The sequence below is a fragment of the Cyprinodon variegatus genome, unplaced genomic scaffold (assembly GCF_000732505.1).
Source record: "Cyprinodon variegatus isolate N-32 unplaced genomic scaffold, C_variegatus-1.0 Scaffold2483, whole genome shotgun sequence".
NCBI classification, from domain to species: Eukaryota; Metazoa; Chordata; class Actinopteri; order Cyprinodontiformes; family Cyprinodontidae; genus Cyprinodon; species Cyprinodon variegatus.
Window position 1 is genome coordinate 12971 of NW_015152936.1, and position 11801 is coordinate 24771.

Sequence of the window (11801 nt, forward strand, 5' to 3'; positions counted from 1 at the left end):
ACTAAAGCACAGAGAGTTGTCCACTGCTGCCTTGCAGCAAGTTGGTCCTGGGTTCAAATCCCAGTCTGGTCTCTTTCTGCTCTGAGTTCTCCCTCTGCATGTCCAGCTTCTCTTTGGCTGTTTTAGCTTCTTATCACAGTTCAAATAACATCATTGTTTAGTTGGTTCCTCCAAACTGTCCTCAGCTGTGATGCTGGTTTCCTGTCCTGCTGGTCTGGAACTGAATGGAAACCTGTCCAGGGTGTAACCTGCCTCCATCTATACAGCTTCCTCCTAGGAGCATGGAGAGAGTCACAGAAACTGGATGTTGAAGGAAAACTCCAGGAACACTTGAAGTTCTGAATAAAGTCGGTTTCTTTAGAGCTTCTTCACCTCAGAAGGTCAGAGGATCCCAGGAGTTTGACAGCTGTTCATTAATGGAGGAAATCTGGGAGAACCAAACATCAAGAGCAGAAGCTGGATGAAGAAGTTTCTGATAAATCATCTCTGACATCAGTCATGTTGAGGAGTCACTGGTTCTGATGAATCTTGGACGTTTCTACCCTGAAACATGAAAAACACATCAGCCTCATTAATATCAGTTTTACAGTCAACAAGCTTAATAGTTCTGATTGCTGCAGCAGATCTGAGCCTCCTGCAGGTCAAACAGTTCACTGCAGGATTTAATACAGTTTGTTGTGTTTGAACCAAGAAACTACCTGCTGTTAAAGCCTTGTTTTATTAGAATAAACTGTAGAGCTAAATGTTTTAGTTTATATTTTTTTGAAAAAAAACATTTATACAAATGATCATTTAAATACCTCTGAACATGCTTATTAAAAGCCACTAATCCAATATCTGTAAATAACCAAGTCCGCTTGTGATAATGAATAATATTCCTTTATAGATAAATCAGTTGTTAATATTTTCAGTATTTTTTGAAGTATCAATATTTCAGGTTCTTTTATAATCCTGTGTTGCAGCCCCTCCTGAGTTAATATTACAGTATGAAGATAAAGTGATTGGTCAGATTATTGATCCATCAATAGGATTTATATAATCAGATTAGATTATTTTACAATGGGCTGCAGCGCATGCAGAAAATATAAAATGGTGATGTGACATGATAACCATCATTTCCATGTAACAGCCCTTAAACTCAGAGACATGCAGAGACTTTTTGAGGGGCAGGTACTCAAAGTTAAAATGGGGCACATGGGGCACAGATTTAAAACAGGATACAGAAACATACCTTGCTATAAAACTGGTTGAATTGTACCAACCCAATCACAACACACCATATCACACATACTCAAGTGTTTATTAGAGGTCAGTACAAGGCGAAATCAGTCTGAGTTTCACATCATGGGTAGATCGAACAGCTTCTGTTGAGGGGCTTGTTGCTGCTGTGTTGCTGGAGATGGGCTGTTTTGATCTGATTTGTAGACACAATAGAGCACAGGAGTTGATAGTAGCTGATTAAGAAAAAGGTTTGTGTTCATGCAAGATGAAAGGATAACTAACATTAAAAATGGCTCACTGTGACTGACCTGCTACACTGCTGATAGTTTGGAAGAGACTACTTGTTGAGATATGGGGGTCTGTAGTGCTGTCTGTTTCTGTCAATATCTGTCTGTCAGTTGTTTGTACACATCACAGTGGCATTTTTTTTTTTGCAGTTATAAAAGCAACTTCCTGTTGCCCATGGTCTTAAAAATGTCAATGACTTTTGACTTCTTCTGCTCTTTGTCATCCAGCTGGTGAGTGATCCACTACCTTTCGCAGCCTCACACAGCTCCTTTTGTTTTGGTCTTAACCTCCTCTCCTTACGTGGAATCTCTGCAAAATGAAACAAGATCCTTAAACTACAATTCGATGCACATAAAACACACACACATTAATACAAATTTTCATTTCATATCTTTTCAAAAAATGTACTGCATAGCCACAAATTTAATCTATTAATAATTTGCCCTTTATTATTCCTGGTGCTATAAAGTACAAATTATTTAAATGATATAGATTAAAATATTAATTGAATAAATATTCACATATTCATATATTTTTTTCCCTTTATTTGGTTTGTTATTGACTTTGGGCATGACATCAAGGGTCAAAAAGTTATATGCATATATGTTATGAGTTGTGTGCATTTTAACCACTATAGGCCTTTTTAATTTTTGTGTAAACACATGAGACATTTAGAAAGTCAGAACTCAGATTCTACCATTATTATTGTGTATATACTGCAACAGTCAAAAATTGATGTCAATATGCATAGTTTTAGTGATGTAAAATAGGAATCAGTCCAAGTGTCCCTAAGTAATGCTCATTTGGTTGGCCAGCCAGCCTGTGAAACGTGTGGCTCCTGAGGCTATGGGGCCTCCATGGAAGAGGAGCAAGAGCAGCTCCAGGATTTCAGAGGGCTTATCTGGGCAAGTGGCCCAGCTCGCTTCTGATCTGGAGGCCATGAAAGCGCTGCTTGAGTCCCTTAGGGGCGAGTGTGGCGCTAGCATGACTGGAGAATTTGACCAAGGGCAGAGCGTGGGTTCCGGACTCTGCTTTAGATGACGATGCTATTTCTCTGGTGGCATTTGGCACAGATTTTCGGGATAATTTTGACTCCGGCTCACTTCAGGATATACAACCTGGCTTCTCAGAAGCCAGGTTGTATATCTCTTCTGGCTCTCAGTCAGAGGAGGATGGTTAAATAGTGGGCGCTCTGAGATCAGAGATGACATCACTGGGCTGGAGGTTGGAAACTTTCACCCAGACCAGGTAATTTGCTGGGCCGCACTTGTTCCCTATCCATGGGTGGTGTGTATACTTACCCGGGGTTACGCGCTATAGCTCCGCCGCCACCCTCCTTTCCCTGGTCGAGTCAGGATGATGGTGATTCACGACCAGCTAAAGGCTCAGGCTCTGAGCCAAGAGATAGACACCTTGCTGGCCAAGGGTGCTATATTGCCCATTGACCCCCTATGGGATCCAGGGGGCTTTTAGGTAAGGCATGTTCTGGTGCGGTCAGACAACAAGTCAGTGGTTTTTCACATCAACCATCAGAGGGGAACACGGTTGATGACATCACTGAGGCTGACCCAGAAGCTTTTGACCTGGGCAGCCCCACATTTTGCCAGCCTGAGAGCGGCCCACAATTCAGGGGAGCAGAATGTTTCTGCTGTCATACTATCCCAGGGGCGTCCACCACCGGGGAAGTGGAGGCTCCGCCCAGAGGTAGTTGGGGGTATTTGGGAGAGGTTCGGAAGAGCAGCCATACAGTAGATCTATTTGCATCCCAAGAGATGACACATTGCTCGCTTAGGTTCTCCCTGGCAGACAGTGCCAGTCCCCTAGGTCAGGATGCGCTGTCGCAAGATTGGCCGAGAGTACTGATCTATGCATTCCCTTCGCTTCCCCTGATAGGCGCAACACTCCTGAGGGTCCTCAGGAGGGGCATCATCTCCTTCTCGTGGCCCCCCGTTGGCCAAGGAGGACTTGGTTTCCACTGCTGCACAGACTCTGTTGCAGCTCTCCAATTCCTCTTCACCACAGGAAGGACCTTCTGTCACAGCTGGATGGTCAGATCCTGCAACCCAATCCCAGTCGCCACCAACTCTGGGTTTGGCCACTACGGGGCCCGGCGTTTCCTTCTCGGAGTATGGCGGGACATTGGACGCACATGACTAATGCCAGGGCCCCTTCCACACGGCTGGTGTACGCCCATAAGTGGAAGGCTTTTAGCCGCTGGTGTCAGGAAAGGAATGAGGACACTGTACAATGTCCTATTTCAGTTATTTTAACCTTCCTTCAAGTACTGCTTTCTCAAGGTCGCTCTCTGTCCACTCAGAAAAATTATGTTGCTGCCATCTCTTGCTGGGATTCAGTGGTGAGTCGGGAGATGGTGGGTCATAACAAGGATGTTTCCTTGTTTCTGAGAGTTGCCCGACGTTTGCACCCTGCCACATGCATTGTTGTGCCTGTGTGGGACCTCTCTCTTGTCCTTGCTGCCCTGCACTCTACTCCTTTTGAACCTTTGGAAGAGGCAAGCCTTGAGTGTTTGTCAAAGAAGGCAGCTTTTCTCCTCGCCATGGCCTCGGCAAAGCGGGAGGGCAAACTACATGCCTTGTCTGTTCACTAGTCCTGCTGCCGTTCAAACCCAGCTGGTTCGGTTGTTACTCTCTGGCCTGATTTGGCATTTCTTCCTAAGGTGGCTTCATCCGCAATCCACACTGCCTCTCCAGCTTGCTCACCTTGATGTGCATGGGCCTGATGGGCCTCTCTGCCCTGTTCGGGCACTGAAGGCATATGTCGGACTCACAGCTTCTCTCCGGCAGTCAGATAGTCCATTTGTTTGCTACACAGGGCCCAGCAAGGGGCAGGCCCTTACTAAACAGTGCCCTGCACATTTGATTGTGGATGTGGTGGAACAAGCGTACATTCAGCATGCCCGCCAACCCCCTGTTGGTGTATGGTGCCATTCCACCAGGGGCGTCAGTGTGTCATGGGCCGCTATGACTTGTGTCACTCTGGAGGCTATTTGTTCAACAGCCTCTTGGTAGCCTAGCAAAGGTTTTACAGGCTTTACTTGGGTTTACAGGGGTTAACTCGGCCGCCTTTCACCCAATGGAGGGTGTCCTGTCCCGGCACTCACCATATTCCCAGTGAGGTGGGCATGTTTGGGGTTGTTAATTTTCTCTATGTGATTTCTTAGGACTCTGTTTGTAATCGTCATTCGTGCTTTAAGCACTGCCTCTGGCAGTCAGTAGGGATGAAATAGAACGAAAGTTACGACTGTAACTACGGTTCTATGAATCCCGGATGACCGCTAGTGTGCTCTGTCCCTCAGAATCCTCATGTTTTTGCGAGAAGATTAAGGGACTGAGCTGTTGTTGTCATGTGAATATATAGGCTCACCGGTGTCACCAGGGGTCACAAATGACTATGTTCGTATAAGATTCTTGCATGCGCAAGAGTGATTATTCGTGCTTTAAGCACCGCCTCTGGCAGTCATCCAGGATTCATAGAACAGTATTTGCAGTCGTAACTTCCGTTTTGTTTTGGATGGATTCCTCTGTCCGATGATCACTGCATTCAGAGCCAGAAAAGCTGCTAACTTGATGGGGAGTGTGATCACATTCCAGTCTGTCAACAGAACAAACATGATGAGTCTCTGTCCTGTCTGTAGACAGTGATGGGTAAAAAGACAGCAGAACTGCTCTGGTTCTGAATTTTCTCATCTTTGTACCACATCAGAGACGTTGGTTTGTCCACAGAACAGATCAACCAGCAGCTGTCAGAGCTCACAGTCCGTGTTTCTACTGCAGGAGTCGGAGCGGCATCTGCAGAGGAACCAGTGAGAAGAAACATTAAAGCACTTTGATCTGTTCATTTCTGCTCAATAAACTGATTTTAATGATCAGGACACAGCAGCATTCTGTAGTTTTCAAACCTTGTTATTTATAGACTCAAACCTTCATCCCAGCTTTATTCTGGGTAATGCTTTCTAACTGATATATCTCTATGATCTGCCACTGTGCTCTATATCTAACCCAGATACACATGCAGGAGCATCAGCTATAGGTTTAAATTCCTCCTGGTTAATCCTTCAGTCTTTGAGCTGCTGACAAGAACAGTTCTGGATGCTTCTGGTTCTCATGTTAGAACGCTGCAGACAAGCAGGTCAGAATATTAGATGTTTACCGTGATCAGTCTGAACTGGCTGTCTGTATATTTTATGATAGTTTTTAGGATTTTCTTTTGGTTTTTAAATGTTGAAGCAGTCAGGCATCTCCTTCCATCTCTGAGCTCTGAGACCAGCAGAACCCTGAGGTCCGGTAACCTGCTGCTTCTAGATTTTCCTAGAACTCGTCTTCAGGGCCGAGGAGACAGAGCTTTCTCTGCTGCAGCTCCAACACTTCCAATCCCTGGAAGGACGACCAACACTTGGACTGATTTCAATCTCTGTTAAAGACTCATCTTTTAACTTATCGTGATGAAGGTTTAACAGCAACGTCAGTGTTGTGCAAAATAATATCCTGCAGATAATGAATAAATTATTAACTAGAACTGGAGTTATAGTTGATTATTTACCCTATTCAAAATCGGAGGTGAAATCAATTTAGTCTTCTTAGTTGAATAATTGTAGGCCGGGGGGCTTGATGTGCTCTTAAGTCAAGGAAGATTGATTTTGTGGAAGCAATCGGCAGGAAGCGTCCCTCCGGCCGATCCTTACGAAAAAAGGAAAAAAAACACACTCCGCTCAGCAGTCAGCTCCAGAGGCTTCTGTCTCCCCAGTTGGCGCAGCCGCTATGCACGATGGAACAATGCGATCTGTGACTTCTGACGCAGGAAAAACGAAAGCTACTTCCAGTTAGCTTTCTTCTGGTATTTCACTTGAAACAGGCTTCCCCTTTAGGGCAGTGAAAAGCCCACGGGAAAAGAGGAAGATCTAGTTCGCGTTCCGAGTTTTTAAACCATGAGTGACGTGGGGGCACTTCCATCTGCTGAAAAGTCTGTGCCCGAGGTGACCGCCTCCCACAGTACATTTCAGGAAATCCTTTTGTACTCTTTGTGGAAAAGGAAAGGGGGACGGTTTGAGATGGTTCATCCAACTGATTTTAGCTCCATTTTGGCAACATATCCCAACATCAGAAAGACTACTTCAGGAAATGCATCAAGCTGCAGGATGGTCTTCTTCTGTGAAGGTCACCAACTGTGATGCCACCAGCTGCAGAGCTTGGTCCATGCTGAGTTTCTGACAGTTTTCTGTTACTTCAGCAGCGTGTTGAAGCTCTTCCTTTACTGCTCACTGTCTGCTAAAGGAAACCACACAGCCTTTCCTGCTTCACTACCACCTAATAGATGATACACTGTGACCGAAATGAAGAAATAAAGAGCAGATACATCAGCAGACCTCTACAGCCAATCAGAAACCAGAGATTCTTTCTGCAAAAATCAACTGTAACATACATAAAATGGCGATGTCTCTTTAAGAGTCAGAGGACCACTGCCGCGCGGGTCCTGTCTTGCTTCCCCGCGTCTGCAGTACCAGTTCTGGCATGAGGAGGAGACTGCTGAGCTGTGCAGTGTGATAGTCTGACAGTTATAGTTCGGATACAAACTTAAAACAAACAGTTTGCAGTTAAAATTACCGTTTATCATCCACAGTTCAAGCTGGAAATAGTTGAGGTGAGTTAAAAACTAAAGTTTTCTGCCGAGCATTAAAGCTACCTTGCTAGCCTTGTTAGCTCTTAGCTATTAGTTTCTGGAGGTTTATTTTGTTCTCCATTCAGTTGAAGTGCCCCACCTGTCCGGACTGAGAGCCATCATATTGTTGTCCCAAACAGGTTGCAGTGAGATTGGTAAGCATATTTTGTGCATTTCCTTTAGGTTTTTGTTCTGTTCATCACATTACTGTTGAATAATAGCGTTTAGTTGGATGTAGTTAATAATTAAAATGTAAATTTTTACTGAGTTGGTTAAAATGTAATGTTTTATTATTGTGTTTGAAAAATATTTTATAATTAGAAGAATAAGTGAATTGATAATGTGGTGAAATACTGCATTGAGGTAAAAGGGAAATGGTTATTTCAAATTTGAGTAACTTAACACATTGATGTTGGATATGATGTCTAGAGAAGCATGATTCAGGGATTAAAGCTAGAACAGCTTAATAAAAATTATGTTATTCTGCTGGTCCTGTCTGTTGACAGGTCAGGTTTTTTTCTTTATGCTGGATTATTCCTGAGGTGGATTCCTCCGGTGATTGATGGCGAGCCTTCCCACCTGGACTTAGAGAAAGAACTGGATTCATTCTTTTCCATTTTTAGTCCTGCTGCACCCTGCAGTGTGGTAGGCCTGTTTCACTCACATCTTCACGCACAGTTGGTTATGCACGGGACCATTGACTGACATTTTTTCACTTTTATTGTTTCATTCTGGGATTTAGGACCTTATTTTTTTTACAAGATTTATTTCGGACATTAAAACATATCGCTGTGGTGGACATTCTCCTCAGGTGAATGATGTTGAGTCAAACCTGAATTGGAACTGAATTTAATCAATCTGAATTGTTTATTACAAATTTGAATTCATATTAAGAGGGTGCACCCAAAATATTTAGAACTGAGAATTAGAACTTGGCCAAGTATTGCTATTATTTTATTTTATTGTGTATTTTCTTGTGTGTGTTTTATTTTCATGATTTTGTGTTTCATACAACTGTTTTGAACAATTTTATATTTCATATCACTAAAGCCAGTTGTTCTTTAAATCCATCCAACCACCTTTGTGTGTCATTTAAACACCCCACTATGCTCCCATAGCCAAACCTATTGGCCCATTTATCTAAAATACTTAATACCCTTCTTTACTGTGTTACACAACCACAGGATGAGGCCTCTGACAGACGGCAGCAAAGCCTCAAACATGATGTGTCCACTATTCATCAGGCTGAGAAACTTCTGCTGTGCAGCTTCACTAACTACTGTTACCACAACATGATCCTGCTGCCAGAAACCAAATGAATCCAGTAATAAAGTGATAAACAGACGATGGCGGCGCCACAGTTTTCCTCTGAAGGGATGGATCTGTCTCACTGTCCTCAAATCAGGTTCCCTTAGCATCTTTCTGCAACGTAACAAATGTCAACATGTGGACAGGAGCATGTGAAGTTAGGAAGCTGAGGCGAAAGGATTTTCTTGCAAGAATAATGTTCAAATGTATTTAACATCCTTTGGACGGAGGGAGATGGAGTTCTTTCTGACTGAGGCATTTCAGTACGTACTTTTATACATTACACAAACACATTCCTCCCAGGGGAGCAAACCCACCCCCTGCATAAAGATCTCTCTCACACTTGAACATTTGGTTATTTCCAAGAAACACTCTTCAATTCATCAAGGACATCAATTTTAGCCAGATAAACTTCAGAGCAGGTCTCCCAGTCCACAGCATGAAGGAGGCTGTGTGAACTCATTATTATCTCCCTTCATACCTTCCCTTCACCCTTGTCTAGAGTAGGGAGCCATGTGCTTTCTGTCCCCCTTTTAAACATTGCAGCATAGTGACTGGTACAAGATTTCTCTAATATTGCTCCTATTCAACAAGGCACACTCAAAACATTTTATCTCACAAAATAGGCCAAGGAAAAATATGGTTTCACAAGCAACATCAGCAGACACCACTGTGTGACTCAGGGGCGTTGCTAGGCACAAAGCTTTACTGGGGCANTGTGCTTGATTGTTCTGTCTAAAATGTTTATTTTGGAATAAAGAGGTTAATATAAAAAATATTTTTTGTCCGATTCATCGATTAATCGAAAAAATAATCGGCCAATGCATCGATTTTTAAAATAATCGTTAGTTGCAGCCCTAAAATAAACCAACCACCAGCAAAACAGAATGACATAAAACAAAGTGTGACTGAAACCTCAATAAGTCCATAAATGGCAGAATCATAACAACTTGATGAATTCCAAAAAATTTCAGAGTGGCAAAATATTTTAAAATCTTTGCCAAATGTCTCTAAATGTTAGTGTTAAAAAAAAAAACGCTCCTTTCTCTTTATTAGCAATGCTGAGCCCAGAAAACATCTGAGGATTAAAATCATTTAAGGTTCATCAGAGAGAAACTTGTGGACTTCTGAGATCAAATATATTGGAATTAAACCAGATTATGATGATAAACAGAAGATGTTACTCACCGTACACTGAGAGAGAATAAGAGAAATAATTATTTCTCTCTTTATCATCAATTCTATAAACTCCAAAGTCGATCTTCTGCAGGTCTGTGATTGTAAAAAATATAGGGTTTTTTTCCAGTGAAATTTATTAATTTATTTTTGTCTTCTATCTGAAGTTTTCCCTCATCTACTCTAGCAATATTGTTATTTTATCTAGGAGATATCCTTCCTCCATCAGAGGATCAGGCAGAGTGATGTTTCCTCCAACAACTCCAGTCAGGTTCCTCTTCAGTTCCTCAGCAGGAGATAATCTCATCATCGCTGTAGAACATCAACAGATACAGTCAGACCAAACTGTCCAAATATTGAATTAATCTAAACCTTTATTCTGAGGCTAATTTAACAGATTAAAATTACCTTCAGAAAATATTCAGCAGAAAAAAATTATAAATAATGGAAATAAAGACTTAAAAATATCAGTCTGTGTGTGAAGTCGTCTTTATAAAGTGTTTCACTGGAATAAATGAACTTTCCAATAATTCAGTATTTATATATTTCCTCACCTTAGTTGCTGATTTTAGAAGAGCTTTTATTCAGAGTTTGAGGAAACTTATTTCCCTCTGTGTTTATAGGAAATTAAACATCAAACTCTGCAGCATCAATGTTCAGATGTTTTTATTCGGTTATTTAATCTTCTGTAGAAAGAAAAAGTTTTTCTATTGTAATAAACCATTACATACTTTCATCATATTAAATTTCATGCTTTAGAGCAATAAATTAAAAACATAAAACTTTAATAAAATAAATTATTGTCAGTCTGGAAAAGGCACTAAATGTTTACTTTAATCAAAGAGAGGAACATTTGGGGTCAAATTATTTTCTAATTCGTTGGTGTAGAAAATGTTTTTAGTCTTTTCTCAGAAACAAGATGAAGAACAAAACCCTCATTGGACGTAGAAAAGTTGAATTCTGTCTGTTTGGGAGCAAAAGTCTCTGGATGTTTGTGGCCCCACAAACTCTGATTTTAAAATTTAAGAAAAAAACAAAACAAAAACATGGATGTTAGAAGAAAATACTTTGTGATGTAGCTAACATTTTTATTTTAAGATAAACATTTGTCATTGAAAATCTGATTCTAAAAGAAATAGAAAAAATGTCTCCATCTGCTGGAGGAACAATAGGAACCATTTCATTCTTTCAGGGGCCACAAACGGCCCCCAGGCCCTCTGGACTCCCCAGCTCTACAGCGTCTGAGTCAAGCTTCATAAAACAACAGCTGTCTAAACGTTGGTTATTCATTACATCAAGATTTAGATCAGAAATGAACAAATTCATAAATAATCAACATGAAGCTTGGAGCAGATCTAGAAACCAGTTTTCTTTGTTTTCTAGAGCAGCTCTAAGCTGTAAATTTCAAATGTTCAGTAGAACCAGTTTCTAACTCACCGATATGAAAGAAAATGACTGTGATTAGCTTCTCCATCATGGAGTCCCTGTAAACCGGGTTCCTCCTGGACCAGATGTCTGAGGGCAAGAGGTCACATGACCCCACCCAGGAAATCACCATGACAACCTGATTTATTCTGTGAGCTCTAGAGTCCAACAGGCGAATCTCTGGATGTTTGAGGATAAAGCAGCAAATAAAAGCAGCAGAATGTGATGAGTTGGACAAAAACATAACTTTAACATTTTGGGTCCAACTGAGAACCTGTAAAATAGATGACACTCTTAATTTCCTGGATAAAAAAACGGAAAGACCAGAAAGTCAGAAGCCATCAACTAAAAGTCTGATGGTCTGTTGCTTCAGCAGTGTGTTGAAGCCTTTGTTTTTTTACTGCTCACTGTCTGCTGAAGGAAACCACACAGCTCTTCCTGCTTCACTACCACCTAATAGATGATCCACTGTGATGCAAATTAAGAAATAAAGAGCGGATACATCAGCAGACATTTACAGCCAATCAGAAACCAGAGATTCTTTCTGCAGAAACCAACCACAGGATGAGGCCTCTGACAGACGGCAGCAAAGCCTCAAACATGATGTGTCCACTATTCATCAGGCTGAGAAACTTCTGCTGTGCAGCTTCACTAACTACTGTTACCTCAACATGATCCTGCTGCCAAAAACCAAATGAATCCAGTAA

General features: G+C 41.7%; 1 long non-coding RNA gene across 1 annotated transcript; it reads left to right on the top strand.

Moving 5' to 3' along the window:
* The first annotated feature begins 6975 nt into the window (after positions 1-6975).
* Positions 6976-7944, top strand: LOC107080907. Its single transcript, XR_001480996.1, has 3 exons — positions 6976-7167; positions 7272-7340; positions 7692-7944. It is a non-coding gene; the product is annotated as an uncharacterized LOC107080907 (long non-coding RNA).
* Positions 7945-11801: the final 3857 nt, after the last annotated feature.